The sequence below is a fragment of the Tenrec ecaudatus genome, chromosome 5, assembly GCF_050624435.1.
Source record: "Tenrec ecaudatus isolate mTenEca1 chromosome 5, mTenEca1.hap1, whole genome shotgun sequence".
In the NCBI taxonomy this organism is placed as follows: Eukaryota; Metazoa; Chordata; class Mammalia; order Afrosoricida; family Tenrecidae; genus Tenrec; species Tenrec ecaudatus.
In genome coordinates, this window is record NC_134534.1 from 84792624 (window position 1) to 84813449 (window position 20826).

The window sequence follows — 20826 nt, forward strand, 5'->3', positions numbered from 1 at the left end:
GTAACAAGCTCACATGGAAGAAGCACAGCAGCCTATTTGAACATGCAGTGTTACCAGGTCTGGGTAACAGGCATCAGAAGACCCCAAACAAACAAACAAACAAACAAACAAAAACATGCCACTGAGAACGAGGGGGGTCATAGCAGAGATCCAAAGCCCATCTGTAGATAATTGGACATCCCCTCATAGAGGGGTCACAGGGAAGGGATGAGTCAGTGAGGGTGCAGTAAAGTACCAATGAAACACACAATACTCCTCTGGTTCCTTGAGGTTTCCTCACCCTCCATTACCATAACCCTAGTTCTACGCCTTTCACTGAGGGCTAGACCACAGTATGTGCACAAGCACAGATAAGACAGAAGAGCTCACGACACATGGAATCCCAGAACAGAAAGGGGAGTAGCAATACCAGGAGGGCAGGGGAAAGGTTGGGAGATGAGGGAAGGAAGGGGGGAATGATATTGATGACTGACCCCCTCTGCCCCCCAGGGGGGATGTACAACAGAAACCATGGGGGAAAGGAGACAGTGGTCAGTGCAAGTTATGAAAATAATAATAATTTATCAAGAGGCCACAAGATTGGGGATGGAGGGGGGAAAGAGGAGTTGATACCAAGGGCTCAAAAAATGTCTAGAAAATAATGATGCAACATATGTACAAATATGCTTATACAATTGTTGTATGGATTGTTACAAGAGCTGTCGGAAGCCTCAATAAAATGTTTTTTGAAAAGAAAAAGCAAGAGCTTTATATCAAAAAAGTAATTCTATATTAAGAAAACATCCCAGCTGAGTCCAGATCAAGTTCATAAGTCTGATATTAGTCCCTATATCTGATGCCACTCTATAAATTCTTCTTTAGATTCATGCAGCACATGCAATGATGCTGAATTCAGGAAGATCACAGGCCAGTGGGTGGACAATTCCATGGATCCAGTGGTGGTGGAAATATCTTCAGGATTCTGGCTGCCATCAGCCTGGATCCATGTGGCTTGTCAACAGGATAGTGAGGCAGAGAGAGTATATGTCCCACCTTCAGGGAGGTAGACAGGAGTTCCCAGAATACTCAGGAGAAGGTCATGCTCACACAGAAGCACCATTGGCTATGACCTGATTGACAGGCTAGATTCCACCCCTTCACTCAAGTCGACAGGAGATTATGTAACTGCCACTTTTGGGGCTCACTCTTAATTTTAGCCTTAATCTAATAACAATTAGTTATGATATGGTCTTTGTGGGGGTTAGAGATATGTCAAGTAGACATTCCTGCATAAAGATAAAAGGTACAGCTCAACCTGCCAATTGTGTTGCAGCCTTGGCATCATATCCCTTTATTCTTTAAATAAATACTTTTATTGGGGGCTCTTACAGCTCTTACCACACTCCATACATTCATCCATTGTGTCAAGCACATATGTACATTAGTTGCCATCATCATTTTCAAAGCATTTTCTTTCTACTTGAGCCCTGGATATCAGCTCCTCATTCTACACCCCCCCCTCCTCCAACCTCCCTTGCTCATGAACCCTTGATAAATTATAGATCATTATTTTCATATCTTACACCATCCTGTGTTCACCCACTTTTCTGTTTTTCATCCCCCCTGGGAGAGGGTTATATGTCGATCCTTGTGATCAATTCCCCCGTTCTCTCCCTACCTTCCCTTATCCTCCTGGTATCTCTCTTCTGATTATTGGTCCTGAGGGGTTTATCTGTCCTGGATTCCCTGTGTTGCAGGGTCTTATCTGTAGCAATGTACATGTTCTGGTCTAGTCAGATTTGTAAGTTAGAATTGAGGTCATGATAGTGGGAGGGAGGAAGCATTAAAGAACTAGAGGAAAGTTGTATGTTTCATCAGTGCTATACTACACCCTGACTGGCTCGTCTCCTCCTGTGACCTTTGTCCATCCAATTGTCTACAGATGGGCTTTGGGTCTCCACTCTGGGTACCCACTCCCAACCCCATTCACATTGGCATGATTTTGTTTTGGGTCTTAGATGTCTGATATCTTATCCTATTGACACCTGATGATCACACAGGCTGGTGTGCTTCTTGCATGTGGACTTTGTTGCTTCTCAGATAGATGGCCACTTGTTGGTCTTTAATCCTTTAAGGACCCCCAGATGCTATATCTTTTGATAGGTGGGCACCATCAGCTTTCTTTACCACATTTACTTATGAACCCATTTTGTCTTCAGCGATCATGTCAGGAAGATGAGCATGACAGAATGCTGGTTTATTAGAACAAAGTGTTCTTGCATTGAGGGAGTACTTGAGTTGAGGCCCAATGTCCATCTGCTACCTTAATACTTAATATAGATATAAATACATATATCTATTTCCTACTGTTAATATAAATATGTTTACATATGTACTTACATGTATTTAAACCTCTATAAATGCCCTTTGCCTCCTAGTTATTCCCTCTATTTCCTTTTGTTTTCCTCTTGTCCTACTATCATGTTCAGCCTTCATTTGGGTTCAGTAATTTCTTGTCATTATATTGCCCTTGACTAAGCCCTAAAAGGCCTCCTATGCCCTTCTCGCCACTGATTTTAGTTCACTTGTTGTTCCCTTGTCCCTGGGTTGATTGATTCCCCCCTTCCTTTCTCCCACATTCCCTTCTCCCATGTCCCCCAGAACCATTGGTCCCATTGTTTTCTTCTCCGAATTGCTTATCCCACCTATTTTATTTAGATAGACATGTAGAGACATTAATAAGTGCAAAAAACAGGCAAAGCCAAGCAAAAAAACAAAGGAAGATAAAACCAACAAAATAAGAAATTAAAAACCCCAACAAAATAACAACAAAAAGAAAGTCAATGACAAAAAAGGAAAAGCGTATAAACAGTTCCAGGTCTGTTTTTTGACCTGTAAGAGTGTTTTCTAGTTGAGTCTGATAGGGTGCCACACTCTGTCCCCAAAGTTTATTTTTGGTATTCCCCAGGGACTTCACCGCTATATCCCTTTTTTATATGAGAGAGAGAGAGAGAGAGAGAGAGAGAGAGAGAGAGAGAGAGAGAGAGAGAGAGAGAGAGAGAGAGAGAGAGAGAGAGATCTAGGAGAGTCCAATCCTGTTTGGTCCTTTGCCTTTTGCCAGAGCAGGATCTTGTGTCTGGTTCTTCGCTCTCTCACTGTGTAGCCCACTGATCTCAAGAGCCATCTCTTGATAACCAATGGTGGATTCATTAGGCTGACTTCAGACCTCAGCATCTACTGGCTTGTGCCCCACTGCTGTCTCTGCGTCAGCATCCTGGTCTGGTTCCTCAATCTCCTGTTGCATTGCCTACAGATCCCAGGAGTCAAGAGGAGATTATTTTGCCTTGAAGCAGATTGGACTTATCTAATTCTACAACCGTGAAAGTCATTTCCTGATGTAAATATCTTCCTATGTGCAACCTAAACAAGCATTGCTGATTTTGTGTCTCTAGAGAACCCAACCTAACACAGCCCAACTCTACACTGGCCTTCAGGAAGAGATCACTGCAGATGCTGGTGCTATATAACAGTGTGGTGAAGAAAGCAGATGGTGCTTTAGAAATAATGTTGTCTGGAGTCTTTAAGGTTTGTCTCAAAATAAGCAGCCATCTAAGTGAGGCATCAACTTAGTTCACATGGAAGAGGCACACCAAGCTGGGTGATCCAAATAATGTAAATAATAAAATCCAAATCTGAAGAAGAGAATGGTATCAAGGCTTAAATTGTGGACACCTACTTTGCAGAAGGCTGTGGATGACAGTAAAAGCGTAAATCCTTTCTCGGGGGGTCCCACGTGGATTAAGCTTCCGGTGAATCCCCTCTGACCACAGTCGAAGCATATGAACAGCCTTGCCATCAGGCACATTGCAAAGTCGATTCGGGCAGGTTCAGTTAGGTTGAAATGCAATACCAATACCGTATCACTTGATCTCCATTTTGAACCATTTTACACTTGCTTCAGTTTTTAATATTTTCTGCTTTCTTTTTGATGGAGGTGTCTTTTTAAGTCATTATTCCTTCGATTTTCTTGCTTGTCTGTTTGCTGCCTGTTTGTGTTTTGCATGATTTTCCGTATATGAAATCCAGAATATGGAGTTCTAGAGAGACAGTAACTGGGCAGGGGCGTGGCAGGGGAAGGTGGAGGGAAATGGGGTGCTAATAACAATGAGTACGAGAAGAAAATGTTCTGAAATTGATTGCAACGATGCCTGCACTAATCTTCTTTGTGATTAAAGTGTATGATATGTGAAGTCAATGCTGATAAACCATTTTAAAAGAAGAAAAAGGAAAACCACAAGGCAAGATAAGGGTTTCGGATGGGTACCTCGGAAGGGGAGGAGGAGGAGTAGAAAGATGTGGATGAAAAGAGGGATGATGATGCGTTGAGGATGGCAAAGGAAGCAGCAGAGCTCATTCAGCCATGCTGGCCCCTTTGTCCACCATCAAATGGGGGACTTGGCTTTTTGCCAGACTGACTTTGTTTCCTCATGAACATCTCCTGTGTGTTAGAATGTGCACGTGAAAGAAGTCATAGGAGTGAGACTGTAAGAACAGGCATAGGGGTTTGAAGAACTTGGAAACATATTTCCTGAGATAATGAGAATATGTCAGAGAATAATAGTGTCAAAGTTTTCCAGCCTTCAGGTCTCAAAGGACAATGGGGAAACTAGAGCAATGAATAAATGCAATCAACTTCAAAGCCACATTAAGTAGTGAGGAGGTGCGATTGTCATGTTTGGGAAACATAAACAGAAGACTATGAATGAGCACTTAGGTGAACAAAGCTTTACAATTATTAAGCCATTTCAAACCTAACCTTTATGAAAGAAGTCTACATCTACAGAATACTAACTATCTTTGAAGATAATATCTCAGGGATTCTGCAATCATAAGTAAGAAATTCACTCTGTTTCCTGCTGGTATCCTTACCAGGACTAGGCTCAAGGTTCCAAGCTTCGCCTCTCTTGGTTCTTGTCCCACTCCCAAGTAATAATTTAGACAGGGGACAGCATTCAGACCAGCATCAGACAAAAGGTTTGAATGGAATGAGTGAATTTATTAAGGAGGTACTTTGATATGAAAGAACCTAAGGGATCCAGAAAATCTGAAGACCCCTTAGAATGAAGAGGCATCTTTTATCCTACGAATGGTGGACTGCACCAATGGCGTACCACCCTTTCCAGGTATATTTACCCCTGCACCACAGAGTTCATGCTGTATTTTTGTTGACCAATGGTCAATTTAACCATTATGGGGATAGTGTGAACACCTGTCTTTACCTACCCACACCCGTTCACTATCTCTGTCTTTTCCATTGATGAGGAAATGTGTCTTATCTGTCCTTCACCTTCTTTTGAACTAGGGAGGCATGTGGGGGAAATATGCCTCCATCTCCCTTTTGTCCTAGAAATTTCTTCCATTGCCAACCTTTTCCCCCTAGGCTGGTTCTGTCCGGATAAAAATATGTTGTCAAACACTTAGAGGCTTGCCCCCATTTCTCACTTTTCACTGGAATTTTGTACTGTTAAGCTTTGAGCTGTGATCAGAGCTCCAATGAAATTAGCATGGTACTAATTGGAGATGGGCTAATACAATCACATGCCAAAGAAAGAAATGCATTTCCCTTCTTTCGAAAAATTGTAGTCCACTGGTTTGGCTGCTGAAGGTTGTACTTCAAACTATATTTTAAAAAGGGTAGTTCAGGTAGGACTGTATAAACTTTTGTTCTGCTACATAGAAGGCCACTATGTTAGATAGCCAGAATAGGGACTAGGGGGCGGGGGAATTGTCTCCCCAAGGCCTGCATAGGGTGACCAAAAAGAAATCAGGCACATTAATTAGAGACCTATGGAAAGGTCCAAACTGAGCATGCTCAAACGCAAGCACCTTAGGCCCAGGTGAGAAGTCCACCTGGGTGCAGAGTAGGCCCAGCCACATGACATCACACAGGTGGGCCTAAACAGCTAGTGAGGTCAGCAAATACCTTTAAGCACGCCTCCCCAGCCGGAGGAGATATAAGCAGCCACTGGTCTCTCTTCTTTTTTACTCCTCTCTTTTACTCCTTTCTTCGGGTGTTCAGGTGCTCACTTGAAGGTCTGAGGGTGGGGACACACATACACTGCCCAGGCCCTGGGGCCCAAGCTCCCTCTCAGGCCATTCTCCCAGGGCGCTCTTTTGGGATTTCCTGCTCCTGGCCCCTGGGATTTCCTGTGAATCCCAGAAACTTCCCTTTTTCTCAAAAACATCACTTGGATTACAAATGTGCTTCTGCTGCGTGAATTCCTTCAGCGTTGTGAAGCAAGAACCAAGGTATACCATGTCAGAAACATAGCAACTATTGTTACTGCTAATGAGTCTCTACTACCCTGAAGCAGCAGGGCCAATTTACTGGCTCCAAGTTAGAGAGAAAAAGATCATTTTATTAAAAGGTGACACCAGAGAGGAGACCCACAGAAGCAAAACCTGTCTTGATGATGTTCTGTTTGAAATCAGAATACCAGGAACCCTAGTGACCTAGTTGTTCCAAGTTGGGCTGTGAACCACAAGGCAAGCAATTAAAAAGCACGAGCCACTCCAAGGGAGACAGATGAGGCTTTCCACTCCCATGAAGAGTTACACTCTTGGAAAACCACAGGGACAGTTCTAGCCTGGCCTACGGCATCACCCAGAGTCATGATCAACTCAATGTGAGGTTGGTTTGATTTATACTTTTTACTTTGGAATTAACACCACAGGAGAGGTACATAACAGATACTTTACATTCACTCGAGTTTTAGGATGATAATGAGCTACAGTTGTTGACCAGGAACAAGTAGATAGAACAGTGAGGTTTTTAACGTCTTAGACTAGTCTCAGGATATCTCTGTTAACTAACTAGATAGCAAAATTTTGCTTTTTGGAATGGTTCTAAGAGTTACTTAGAGGCTTTTAAAGAAAACATCATGATTGTGTCAAAGCCATGCAGCAAATTATAAAAAATCCTGAGACAGATGTGGATCAAGGAAAACTTGGTGTGAATTAGGTTAACGACAGCAAATAAAGTGGAGTTACACTATGACTCAGAGCCAGCTTGCTGGCAACTAGCAATCATTCCGAAATTGCTAAACCCAATGTTGAATGGACTTTCACTTGGGACCTAGGCAAGCAAATCACACGAGAGCACGTTGTAAGGTGTGACCTACCCCTCTAAGTCAAAATGATAATTAATCCACCTCTGCTCGACTGTTGTCAGTGTATGCCATATTTGGGGATTTTTCATTCACTGCTAATGAGTCAGTTCTGATGCATGACAATCCTGGTGCAACAGGACAAAATACTGACTGACTGTGTGCCGTATTCACAATGGGTGGTACACTTGAGTCCATTGTTGCAACAGCCCGTATTTTAGGGAGCTCAGCTTCCATTACTATATCCAATGATACTCTGTTGTGATTCCCTAGGATTCTCATAGCCCAATTTTCAGAAGTAGATGGTAAGGTCTTTCTTTCTAGTCTGTCTTAGTCTATAAGTGTTGCTGAAACCTGTAAATCACGGTGGCCTGCTGTTCTTTGCAACACTAGTGGCACAGCTTCCAGGAACACAGTGACACACAAACCACCACATTATTAGGAACCAACAGATCAGTGGTGGATCACTGGGCTACTACTCTGCAATCCTCCCCTGGAGCAAAGCCCTATTCTGGAAGAAGGGAAGACCAAGTTCTTTGCGTCCCATTAGGGGTGTTCCGAGTGCCACCCTCCAAGTGACCTCCACCTGCAGAATAGAATGCGTGTTTGAGGACAAGCTATTATAAAAGAGTTTTCTGAGCCACCTATGTATTTAAACGGAGTTTCTCCCGTCTGGTGCTCCAAGTGGTATTTGAATAGGTTGGGGGCGGTGGTGATGTTTTCTTGACCGAATAGAATGAAAGCAACACAATCTCCCGCTTCAGAGCATAAAGTTCATCTGAGCTAGCCTCCTTACGTCTGAAGTTGCACAAGTTAATGTATTTCAAAATATTCTCAACCGCTCTAAATGAAACCCATGGAACTAATTGATAAGTGGCAGGCAATTCAGAATAGGTGCTTGATTTGTTTGGTGATTTTTGCTTTTGTAGTAGAGGGATTTTTTGTGTGTGTGTGTGTGGGGGGAATCAGATGTCCTGGCTATCGGAAAGGGAGGTGTACGAGACAAGTTGGGATAGAAATAAGCAAATGTAGTCCAGGGATTCAGGCAGCATACTTGATTTTCACTTAACTCTACACATCTCTGCAGAGTGGACCAGAGTTTGTCAGGTTAGTTATCTAACGCAGGTACAAGTTGCTGTTTGTCTGTACTGTGGCAGTGAGAAAATGGATCAGAGAATGGCTCACTTTTCCCCTTAGGTTTTCCTTGCTTCAGCACAACATTTAAAAAAAGAAAAAATGAACTCCTTGATTTTATTCTAAGCAAATCTAATTCAGCGTCCAAGTAATATTGTTTCATGGGCCAACTTGAGCATTTATGTCCTGAAGTATTTTTTACTTTAAACATTTAAATCCATTGTGATTGGTCATGTCAATATATGTTTTGGCAGCTCTGAGAGGGCTGGGTGAAATTCCTCCTGGGAGCCAGTGGGAGGCTCCAGTTGCAGAACCACTGTTGCTCTGTCTGCAGAGAGGAGGACTGCGCTTCCAGGAGGTCTTAAAGAGTGTGCTGGACCAGTCTGGACCTCCCCTGGGACGGCAACATTCAAGTCTGCTAGGAAAAATTAACCAACCAAAGAGGAAGTTGTCTTTTAGTTAGAACAAACAAAAGCCAAATTCTGACATTTGTGTAGGTTCAGCGAGCTCACGTTTTGAAATAAGGTTAACTCATCTTTGCACAATGATTTCAATCACAACCCAGTCCAAGTTTTTCTCATCTCCCTGTAAGACAAGCAGGCGACTCTTTCCACAGGGGAGGAAAGTGAGAGTAAAACATAGTCAGCAATGGTCTCAAACCCAAACCAGTTGGCGTCCCGTCCCCCGATTTGTGGCGACTTCATGAGTGTCCCAGTAGAACTGTGCCCCATTGTATTTTCAGTGACTGGTTTTAAAGATGTAGACAACTAGGTCTTTCTTCAAAAGCACCTCTAGGTGGACACAAACTTTAAACTTTTGGTTAGTAACCAACTGTGTTAATAGCTTGCACCTCCCTAGGGACTCCAGTGAGGATCCCAAACCAGAACAGTACCCTCAAGACAGGGGGCACATTTAGTTTTGTTTTGTTTTAGTGTCAAATCAATGAACCTCTATTATATAATATTATCCCTTGTGGTAGTTACATAATCTAGTGTCAATTTCAGGATTAAGAGTGTAGGGGTGGAGCCTAGGCTGTCAATCAGGATAAAGCCAATGAGGCCTCTGTGTGGGACATGGCTTTCCCCTGAGAATTCTGGGAAATCTGGTTTTTCCTTCTTGGAGGTAGGAGAGACTCTCTGCTGACTCCGTTGGAGACTCTCTATTGATAAGGCTCACTCTCTGCAAGATATCCCTGAGGAGAAGCCACATGTACCTACTTTGATGCAGCCCTGGGAGCTGGAGAAGCCACATGGACCTACCCTGATGCAACCAGACCTCTGGGAATTGGAGAAGCCACCTGAAGATTCCTGCCAATGCTGAGATGCTTACAACGCCACTGGATCCAAAGACTTTCTACCCACTGGTCTGTGATCATCCTGCATTTGGCATCATTGCATGTGTTTTGTGAGTTTAAAGAGGGCTTTATAGATTGGCATTGAACTTATAGACTTGAACTGGACTAGGTTGGGATTCTTTCTTAATGTACAATTACCCTTTATATAAAATTCTCTTATACACATATGAGTTTCTATGGATTTGTTTCTCCTGTCTACCCAGACTAAAACACCTCTTGAGTAGAAACTGATATCAGGTAATGAATTACTTGAATGTTGTAATATTAGGCTGGCAAAAATAATTAAATTGGAAATATTGGCAGGCAGTGTAATTAAAAAAATCATTTTATTGGGGGCTCGTACAACTCTTATCACAATACATTCATACATCCGTGTGTCAAGCACATTTGTACATTTGTTGGCAGGCAGTATAATTATTGTCCCAACTAATTAAGTGGTACTGGGGGAAAATTTAATGAATCAAACATAACAGTTCAGGAAGGAAAAATGTTTCTTTCTCTAGAATATTACTGGATACTATACACTTCTATTTCATCCAGAATATTCCTTCTTTGAATGAGTAAGATCTGTCCATAAAATATTATTTTAAAAAAGAATATTCTTTCAAAGGCTCTTGCACTGCCCAGCAAGGATGATTATTTATGAAATCTTGTCAGAGGTGAAAATGTTAATTCTGCCAAGAACATTTTTTTCAGAGATATTTCATGATTAATAGAGCAATATTACTACTACAGCTGCTATTGATGTTGCTGTGAGGACAAAGGTACTCCTGAAACAAGCCATGGTATTTTCAATCAACTTGTATGCATGTGAAAGTCGGACACTGAAGAAGGAAGACCAAAGAAGAATCGATGCATTTGAACTACGGAGCTGGAGGAGAATAGTGATGGTACCATGTACTGCCAACAGAATGAACAAATCTGTCTTGGGAGAAGTACCGGCAGAACGCTCCTTGGAAGAAGGAATGTGAGGCGTAGCGTCATGCACTGTAGACATGTTAGCAGGAGAGACCAGTCCCTGGATAAGGCCATCATGCTGGAGGTGTAGAAAAAAGGAGGAAGGGCCTTGAAAAGACAGCTCAACACAGTGGGCACAGCAATGGAATCAAACTTAAGAACAATTGTGAGGATGACACAGGACCAGACAATGTTTCATTCTGTTGTAAAAGGGTTGCTATGAGTTGAAACTGCCTCAATGGCACCTAACAACTACTACTACTGTGGTGGCTGCTGCTATCATTACTGCAGATGATAACAAGAACTACTCATTTTGACTATTTACTATGCCCCAAACATTGTGTCATATGTGTTCTATGGACACACAGCTTTGCTTTTACACTTAGTCCTCATGGCAAGCTTTGTCTTCATTTTGTAGAAGAAACACCTGCAACGGGAGAGTAAATTATTTCCCTAGAGTCATATAACTTAGATGTGATAGAGCCAGGTAATATAATCCCACAACTCACAAGCAAAATTTTATGTGGTATTGCTTTCCCAGCATGTAAGCATATTAATAATAATAGCAAAATGCATGGATTGCTCATGATCAAACTTGTTATCTGACTTGCTCTTACAGATGAACCAAATGAGATTTAGAAAAGTGACATGACGATCCCATGCTCAGTATATAGTAAACTAAAGATAGGAATTCAAATTCAGAGAGCCCGATACCCCAAAAGTGAAGCCCAAACCCACTATACACTTCTCTTTCCCATGAATGAGCTCACGAGTTAAAATACAGATTTACAGAATGACTTTATGTTCTTCTATATTCAAATTTCAAGGTAAGGAATTCTCAGCTTTTGAACAAATGTGAATCCCTTTCATTTGCTAGGATGTTACAGATGACAAGAGAACTTGGGGAGCTGCAAACTCAGAGCCACATTTATCAACGTTCCAAGCACTTAGCGAGCGTGTTATGGACAGTGTAGAATTTTGAGACCTTGCCCTTCAAGGAACTCCATTCTTGTTTGACTAAACATTCTTGTTTCCAATCATACTTGATTGTAAAAGGTCACGATCCTGCTTTCATGAAAGGAAAATTCACAGGTGTGTTAGTCTGGCTTGACTAGAGAAACAAGTCCAGGGACAATTATATGTATATGGCAGAGAACTTTATAACAAAGAGCAATTGCATATTAAGAAAACATCCCAGGCCAGGCCAGATCAAGTCCGTAAGTCCGATATTAGCCCACATGTCCAATACCAATCTACAAATTCCTCTTTAGACTCATGAAACACATGCAATGATGGCAAATGCAGGAAGATCACAGGCCAGTGGGTGAAAAGTCTTGTGGATCCAGTGTCAGCGGAAGCATCTCAGCACTAGTGTGGGTCTCCACATGGCTCCTCCAGGTCCAGGGCTCTGACTGTCACATCTCCATATGGCTTGTAAGCAGGAAGATGAAGCAGCAAGAGTCTGCCACCTCCCGGGAGTTCCTAGAATCCTCAGGGGTTTCCAGAATCCTCAGGAGAAGGCCATGGTCATACAGGGGCCTCATTAGCTATGGTCTTATTGACAGGCTAGACGCCACACCTTCACAAGTTGACAGATTATGTAACTGCCACAGAGGGATGTGTGATTGGGGATTTTGAGTCTCTGTCTCTGTCTCTGTCTCTCTCTGTCTGTCTCTCTCTGGATTCCAAGGCTTTGAAAAGAGGAGTTTGGCATATAGAAGTAGCAAAAATTTAGCTCTCATCTATCTACCTTTGGTGGGATCTGGAGGGTTAATCTAAATGGTGTTCAAGATGACCCAGTACAAAGTTAACAAAGCATATGCTCCAATCATATGTTGGTGGGTGCCTTTGAGTTGATTCCGATTAATAGCAATTCTATATGCAACAGAAGAAAACACTGCCAAGTAGTATGCCATCCTCATAATTCTTCTTATTGTTGAGCCCATCTATGCAGCCACTGTATCAGTCCATCTTGTTGAAGGGCTTCCTCATTTTCACTCCCCTGCTACTTTACCAAACACGATGCCCTTTCCCAGGGACAGGTCTCTCCTGATAACATGTCCAAAGTACATGAGACCAAGTTGGGCCTTCCTTGCCTCTAAAAAGCATCTGGATGTACTTTTTCCAAGACAGATCAATTTCTTTATTCTTTTGGCAGTCCATCAGTATTTTTCACCAGCACCATAAATCAATTGCACAGATTTTTCTTTGGTCTTCCTTATTCAATGTCTAACTTTCATATGCATGTGAGGTGATTGAAAATACCATGGCTTGTTTCAGGAATATTGATGCCATGGCTTGTTTCAGGAATATTGATGCCATGGCTTGTTTCAGGAATATTGATACCATGGCTTGTTTCAGGAATATTGATACCATGGCTTGTTTCAGGAATATTGATACCATGGCTTGTTTCAGGAATATTGATACCATGGCTTGTTTCAGGAATATTGATACCATGGCTTGTTTCAGGAATATTGATGCCATGGCTTGTTTCAGGAATATTGATGCCATGGCTTGTTTCAGGAATAGTCCTCAAAGTCATAGCTTTCATTTTCTTTTTTTCCTTAAAAAATTGTGTCAAGCACATTTGTTGCCATCATCATTTTCAAAATACTTTCTTTCTACTTCAACCCTTGGTATCATCTTCTCATAGTTTCCCCTTCCTCCCCCTTGCTCCCTCCCTCATAATAATTTTATAAATTATTATTTTTCATGTCTTACACTGACTGAGGTCTCCCTTCATCTACTTTTCTGTTGTCTGTCCCCCTGGGATGGGGTTATATGTAGATCATTGTGATCAGTTCTCTCTTTCTCCCCCCACCTTCCCCTTCTGTTATCGCTACTCTCAATATTGGTCGTGAGTGGTTTCTCTGTCCTAGATTCCCTGTGTTTCTGGATCTTATCTGTATCCATGTACATGCTCTCATCTAGTCAGATTTGTTAGGTAGAATTGGGGTCATGGTAGTGGGAAGTATTAAAGAACTAGAGGAAAGTTGTATGTTTCAACGGAGCTATACTACACCCTGACTGGCTCATCTTTTCCTTGTGACCCTTCTGTAATGGGATTTCCATTTATCTTCAGATGGTCTTTGTGTCTCCACTCTGCACCCCCTCCTCATTCACAATTATATAATTTTTTGTTCTGGGTCTTTGATGGCTGATACCTGATCCCATCAATACCTCATGATCACACAAGCTGTTGTGCATCTTCCATGTGGGCTTTGTTGCTTCTCAGCTAGATGGTCGTGTGTTTATCTTTAAGCTTTTAAGACCCCAAATGCTATATCTTTTGATAGCCGGGCACGATCAGCTTTCTTCACCACATTTGTTTGTGCACCCATTTTGTTTTCAGTGATTGTGTTAGGAAGGCGAACATCATGGAATGCCAGGTTATTAGAACAAAGTATTCCTGCATTGAAGAAGTACTTAAGTAGAGGCCCAATGTCCATTTGCTCTCCCTTAATACTTAACCTATAAATATAAATACATAGATCTAGTTCCCAATGGTTATAAATAAATATATTTACATGCCTGCAGTTAGACCTCTATAAATGCCCTTTGCCTCCTAGTTCTTTCCCATATTTCCTTTTACTTTCCTCTTGTCCCACTATTATGTTCAACCTTCATTCGGGTTTCAGTAATTCCTCTAGGTTACATTGCCCTTGATCAAGTCCTACTAAGCCTCCTATACCCTCCTCACCATCTATTTTAGATAACTTGTTGATCCCTTGTCTTTGGATTTGTTAACACCCACTTCTTTCCCCCTGCCTCCCCCTCATCCATGTCCACCCCCAGAAATGTTGGTCCCCTTGTTTTCTCCTCTGGATTGTTTATCCTGCCTGTCTTATCTAGACGGACATGCAGAGACAATAGTAAGCACAAAAACAAGGCAGAGCAAAAGAAAACAACAACAACAACAAAAACCAATGCAAAAAAAGAGAAAAGTCTATAAAAAGTTCACGATCTGTTTTTTTATCTTTAGGAGTGGTTTTCAGTGGAGTCTGATGGGGTGCCATGCCCTAGCCCCAAAGTCTATTTTTGGTATTCCCTGGGACTTCTTTGCTTCGCTCCCCTTGCTGCTCTGTTGCACGCCCTTAGTGTTTTGCCCCCATGTGGTGGGGTCAGATCGGGCACAATTCTTGCACTGTGCCCCCCGTGGTGTCCCTTGTAGCGCTGTGGGTCAGTGAGGGGCATCATGTCTGGTGGTGGGTCCGGCCCTATGGTCTTTTCTGTGCATTGGCTGCTCTGAGCAGAAATATCATCCTCAGGGCTTGGTGGGTTGGGGTGTATTCCAGTCTTTCTCCTTCCGTCTTCATTTGCTCCTGTGTTCTCTGATCAGATGTGCCACTCTCCCTGAGTTGTAGCTTCGGTTCTGTCCTCTGAAGTGAATTCTTCTGGGGGGAGAGGTTGATGTCCACATAGTTGGGATTGGGGCCAGCTCCAAATATATTTGCTTTTCAATACTCTAAAGAGGTTTAGTGCAGCAGGTTTACCTAGTGCAATGTATCCTTTGATCTCTTGATGACTGCTTCCATACGCATTGATTGTGGATCCAAGGAAGAAGAAATCTTTGACAACGTCACTCTTATCTCCACGTATCATGAGATTGGTTACCTAGTAGTCCAGTTGTGAGGATTTTGGTTTTCTTTACATTGACTTTTAATCCATACTGAAGGCTACAGTCTGATCTTCAGCAAGTGCTTCAAGTCCTCCTCACTTTCAGCAAGCAAGGTTGTGTCATCTGCATATCTCAAGTTGTTAGTAAGTCTTCCTTTAATTCTGATGCTTCTTATAATCTTGCTTCTTCATATAATCCTTCTTCATATAATCCAGCTTCTCTGATAATTTTTTCAGCATAGAGACTGAATAAGTATGATGAGCAGATATGTCCCTGGTTCACACCTTTCCTGATTTTAAACCATGCAGTGTTCCCTTGTTCTGTTTACACAACTGCCTCAATCCAGATACAAATTCTGTATGCCTATGGTGTACTGTTCTGGGATTCCTATTCTTCTCAAGGCTATCCATAATTTCTTATGGTCCACACAGCTGAATGCCTTGGCCTACTCAATAAAACACAGCTATACATCTTTATTTAGGGCTGTGTGTTGTTGTCTGTGATAGGTTTAGAGTGACAACCTGGCCAATAGGAACATGTGGGATTAATCAGGTCACAGTTTGATTTTAGGGCAAAGACATAAATGGCTCTGCAAGGTCCACCCCCCTCTCTCTTGCTCTCTGGTGTTTGGACCAGCACGCTGCTGCTTTAGCTAGTTTTCTGCCTCAACCTGTGAGCTACACCACCTTTTGGCCAAGCCAACCCATGCATCATGTAGCCAGATCTTGAGACTCCTTCGAAACCTGTTTCACCACGCTGCTGGGGTATACATCACTTGAGCTTGAGGCTGGTGGGTCCTGTCACCTTGCATTGCCTGAGTTGGGTATCCCATCCAGGCCCACTACGCTAAACTACTGGCTGTTTCCAACCTGCCATGCTGTTTGCCACCTGTGGGGAGACTCTGACTGTGAGGGAAGACTCCACTGTCTGCTTCCTTAATCTTGGACCCAGCAACCCATGTGAGTTGAACGATTTCTAGTATATTAACTGTTCCATGGAAGTGAGTTGAACTGAGCCTTCTGTACTGAGGTGGGGACAAATTAGCTGTTGTTATATTCCTTCTTGCTGTATCTATCTATCTATCTATCTATCTATCTATCTATCTATCTATCTATCATCACAAGTGTCCTCCTTTTGTTTCTCTAGAGAACTCTGCCTAACATACTGTCATGCTGTGATGCTGGAAGCTATACCACTGGTATTTCCAATGCTGGAAGGGCCACCCTGCACAGTCTCTGCAGCAGTGGACTCGAGCATAGGAACAATTGTCAAGATGGTGCAGAGCGGGTAGTGTTTCCTTCTGGTTTTCATAGGGTTGCAAGGAGTTGGAATGGACTAGGTGTCACTAAAAGACCACAAACTGGTCAGGAGGTGCAGCTAATCCACTTTCCAGTGCACTCTGTGTGAGGGCAAGATTATTCACCTCTGTGGTCCATGGTCTTTCCGTGGAGGCTTAATCCACATGGGGGTCCTGCAAATGAACTTGGGCTTTCACTGTCATCCATAGTCCTTTGCACGCGGGGTCCTCAGAATTTAAGCTGTAATACAGTCCCTTCTTCTGCTCATGAATGTTATTGTTAACACTCCTTGGATCACACAGACTGGTGTGCTTCTTCCATGTGTACTTACCTGACATCTCCCTTAGGTGGCTGCTTGTTTTAAGACAAGCCTTTAAAGATCTCAGACGCTATTCTTCTGACCACTAGGCACCATCTGATATCTTCACCACACTGCTGTAGCACCCATATTTTCAATGCTCACTTCATGAAGGTAGTTATATGATTAACTTTAGAAATAAATGTTATGTTAAGTTTTCTTTAATTTATATCAGTTTCTGAAACGACACTCAGAATTCAGGTCAGATAAGCCCCCCAGGATCAGAAATGGGAGTAGAGATACCAGTAGGGTAGAGGGAAGGTGGGGTACAGAGGGGAGGAAGGGGGAACCAATTGCAATGATCCAAACTTAACACCACCTCCCCAATGGAACAACAGAAATGTGGTTGAAGGGAGACAGTGGTCAGTGTAAGATATAAGAATAATAGTAATTTATAATTTATCAAGGGTTCACAAAGGTGAAAGGGGGGTAGCTAGGGAAAAATGAGCTCATATCAAGGGCTCAAAAAGAAATTAAATGTTCAGGAAATGAAGGTGACAACATATACACAAGTATGCTTGATACAATTGATGTATAGATTGTTATAAGAGCTGTAGGAGCCCCAATAAAATGATCTTTAAAAAGTTAAAAACAAAAGAATAAGATCTACAGCCACAGGGATGAGGGGCGGCTTTACCCTGCTCTGTAGTGTTGCTATGAATCGGAATGGCCCTGACAGCAGTGAATTTGAATTTGACCTTGTGTTTAAAGTGAGGCACACTTGAATTACAAAGGGGTGCACCCCTAATCTCAATACCAAAACCAAATCAAACTCACTGCCATCAAGTTGACTCCGGGCATAGTCATCCTAGAGGACAGGGCAGAACTGCCTCTGTGGGTTTCGGAGATGGTAACTCTTTCCAGGAGTGGAAAGCCTCGTCTTTCTTCTGCGGAGCTGGCTGGTGATTCCCAACTGCTGAGCTTGAGGTTCACAGTCCAAAGTGTAACCACTACGCTACTAAGGCTCTTCAGCCAGGCCGGCTATATCCCCATGGAAATTGAGAATTTTATGGCGATATTAGGGATTTTTATGGTGATATAAATTAGAGGGAATTTTCAAGTCTAAGTAAATGCCTACCTAGGCAGGAATACCTTGTTTCTTTCAGTCTGTGCATATGTGTAGTTTCCTGGGAGTTATTTAGGTAAATATATTTTCCACATCTGTTGACTAAATCTAAGAGTCAGATGTACATAATGTGGGGAGTTTTGCTGGAATAGTTGCCATTTCCGTTGTTGTGACTCCAATTTCTTTTGGGAAAGTTGTATCATTCGAAGTAGCGATAATGCAGTCCACGATGAAAATGGACGCAGCCCTATGCTGCCATCTGGCGATCGACTGCCGCAATGCCTCCTTAAGCTCTCAGCTGGTTTGGTTGCGGCACGGCAAGATGGGGACGTTTGAGTTGTTTGTTCTTTAGGTACCAAGGGAAATTCCGTTTTCTTATCTTCTTGGTGGAATTGGTGGAATATCTTTCTTTCAGATATCTTGCTATTCTTTTCTCCTTGGTCCATTAGTCCAGTATCCACTTTTTCTTTCTTTCCATTTCCCCCCCAGCCCTTTCAGCTGTCAGTTTTACTTAGTGCTTAATAAAAAAAATATTTAACTTAATCCTTGGGGGTGGGCGATGGGAATCAACGTGGTGAAGAAAAGATCAAACCAAACTCACTGCCTTTGAGTCTATTCTGATACACTGCTCCTCTATAGCACAGATAGGTGATGAACCTTTACAGGAGCAAACAGTCTCCTCTTTCTCCTGAGGAGCAAACTCCTGGATTTGAACCCGTGATCTTGTGGTAAGCAGCCCTATGCCTAATTCACAATCCTACCAGGCCTCCTTATAGAGTGTAGAGATTACTGTTACTTCAATTTCATTATTCAGACGAGGAAACAGCTAGTAATGATTGAGGCTCCATTGGGTCTTTGGCCTATATCTGTCGTCTCAGCCCTTCCTCACTGCATTGCCTTCACACCTCTGTGTGAAATGGAATAAAATATTAGCTATCTTTCAGAAATTTTGCCTAGTCTTATATCTGATTATGAAATAAAAGTATATCTCTTCTGAAAAGGTTATAGACATAAAGAATTGGGTTGTAAAATGTTTGGTGGGCACAGGATGCCCCTTTACCAGGGTTTCTTAAAACCTGCCAGTAACAAAGTTACTCCAAGTTTCTGAGATGATGGTGCTTATGTGGAGGAACTGGAGTGACTTAGACATTCTAACAATAGCATGGGGTAAACAGCAGCATGACTTGATGAACCTCACCTTTGAAGTTCTTGGGTTTCTTGCTTTGTGATGGTCGGGCCAGGGTGAAGCTGCCTTAGCCAGTTCTGTCTCAGCTGACAAGGCTCCCTTCCTGACAGACATCCCTGAGGAGAATCAGCATGGATCAATGCTGATGCAGCCCCGGGTGCTGGAGCAGCTGTGTGGAGACCCCTGCCAGCGCTGAGATGCTTACATGCTCACTGATTCACATTTCCCCCTGCAGTCGGTATCATTGCGTGTGTTCTGTGAGATGGAGGAGGACTTTGTGGATGGGTGTTGGATATATGGGCTAATGTTGGACTTGTGGGCTTTGGGCAGCACTCACTGGGTTGGGATGTGCACTTACCTTTTATATAAAACTCTCTCTTATACATGAGTTTCTGTGGATTTGTTTCTCTAAAGTACCCAGACTAACAGATGTGTAATGCTCCATTGTATGTATGCACCACAGTTTTTTAATCCATTGGTCTATTGATGGAAATCTGGGTTGTTTCCAATTTCTTGTAATTGTGAAGTATGCCGCAATGGACATTGGAGCGCAGATGTCTGACCTTGGTTTGTTTCTTGCTTCTTCTGCGTATATGCCCAGTAGGGGGAGTGCTGGGTTATAGGGCAGCTCAATTTTCATCTGTTTTAGATATTGCCAAATCGAGTTCCATAGTGGTTGTACATACCTACAGGTCCACCAGCAGTGAATGAGAGTTCCTATCGCCTCACATCCCCTCCAACACTTGTTTTCTGAGTTTTTGAATTGGGCTGTCTTTGAAGGTGTTAGGTGGTATCTCATAGTTGTTTTAATTTGCATTTCTCTTATGGTTAATTATCAGGAACATTTTCCCATATGTTTGTTGGCCATTTGGATTTCTGCCCTTGTGAGACTTCTGTTCAGGTCATCCTTTGCCCACTTCCTCAGTGGGAAATTAGTTTTTTTCTTATCAGAGGTTAGCAGAATACTGCAGATTTTAGTAATAAGGCCTTTGTCTAATGTGTCATTGCTAAAGATGTTTTCCCAGTCCGTGGGTTCTCTTATTATTCTCTTGGTGAATTATTTTGATGTACACAGGTGTTTTATCTTCAGAATATCCCATTTGCCAATTTGAGACTCATCTTTAGTTGTGTCCTTCCCTATTTCTGATAGCCTATGTATTCCCTGCACCAAAGCGCTCAGGTTTTTCCCAATTCCCTCATTGATGGCCCTAATAGTTTGGGGTTTTACCTTGAGGTCTGTGATCTACCTTGAGTTTATTCTTGTTCATGGATAAGATAAGGGTCATGTTTCATTTTTCTGCAGGTAGAAATCCATTTTTTTTCCAGCACCACTTGTTGAAGAGGGCATCTTCTTCCCATTGGATATTTTGTGGGCCCTTATAAAAGATCAGTTGACTGTATGCTGATGATTTTATTTATGGATTTTCAGTTCATTTCCCTTGCTCTGAGTATCTGTCATTATACCAATATCATGTGGTTTTGACCACTGTTGCTGTGTAATATGTGCTAAAGTCATGTAAAGCAAGTCCTCCCACCGTGTCCTTCTTCTTGAGTAGTTCTCTGTGAATTCTGGGCTTGTTCCCTCTCCCTATGAAGTTGGTAATCAGTTTTTCCATTTTTATGAAGAAAGATGAGAGTAACTGTATTGGGATTGCACTAAACTTTTATAGGTCTTGGGCAGAACTGACATCTTTATATGTTGAGTCTTCT